This window comes from Silene latifolia, unplaced genomic scaffold, assembly GCF_048544455.1.
Source record: "Silene latifolia isolate original U9 population unplaced genomic scaffold, ASM4854445v1 scaffold_20.1, whole genome shotgun sequence".
NCBI lineage: Eukaryota > Viridiplantae > Streptophyta > Magnoliopsida > Caryophyllales > Caryophyllaceae > Silene > Silene latifolia.
Genome location: NW_027413163.1, coordinates 5,219,438 through 5,220,237, shown reverse-complemented (window position 1 = coordinate 5,220,237; position 800 = coordinate 5,219,438). Strand labels below are relative to the sequence as shown.

The 800-nt window shown below is 44.9% G+C and overlaps 1 non-coding gene across 1 annotated transcript; it reads left to right on the top strand.

Annotated features, from left to right (window-relative positions):
* Positions 1–313: 313 nt before the first annotated feature.
* On the top strand, positions 314–420 carry LOC141638593 (small nucleolar RNA R71). Its single transcript, XR_012542140.1, has one exon. It is a non-coding gene; the product is annotated as a small nucleolar RNA R71 (small nucleolar RNA).
* The last annotated feature ends 380 nt before the right edge of the window (positions 421–800 follow it).

The following is an 800-nucleotide window of genomic DNA, read 5'->3' as shown; positions in this document are numbered from 1 at the left end:
AATTATTTAGCTTGTTGAAGACATGACATTGAGTTGTTGAAGGGAATCTTTAGCATCTCTTTCCGCCAATTGTTGTTGAAGCAAAGCAATTTGAGCTAGCAAAACAGAGTTGTTGGAGGATTCATCTTTACCTTTGGATGGCACAACTCGGGAATTGACATATTGGGCATCATGGACCACCATAGATTCAATCGTGGCATGAGCAAGGTCGATGTCAATTTGATCAAACCGCCCATTGTTGGCGGAATCAAGAATCCTTCGGGACTCGGCACAACATCCATTGTAGAATGTTATTGCTAGAAACCAATCATCTAGCCCATGATGTGGGCATTGTCTTTGAAGCTCTTTGTACCTCTCCCAAGCCTCATATAAGCTCTCAAGAGCTTGTTGACGGAATCCGGTAATTTGGCTCCTCAAAGTTTGAGTTTTCTCCGGTGGAAAAAACTTTTGATAAAATGCAAGAGCCAATGTCTCCCAATCGGTGATTCCCAAGGTGGTGCGGTCAAGGCTATTGATCCAAAGCTTAGCTTTGTCCTTCAAAGAGAAAGGGAAAAGTAGCTCCCTTATTTGGGCTTGAGTAACGCCCGTTTGACGGATCATGGAGCAATAGTCACAAAAATTTTGCACATGCAAATTGGGATCCTCCAAAGGACTTCCCCCAAATTGCTTCCTCTCCACAAGGCTAATGAAAGTCGGCTTGATCTCGAATTCCGGCGCGGTGATTTGAGTAGTGGTGATACCGGCCGGAAGCATGGCCGCGCTGGGCTTTGAGTGATCGGAAAGTTTCACCATCTTTTTGG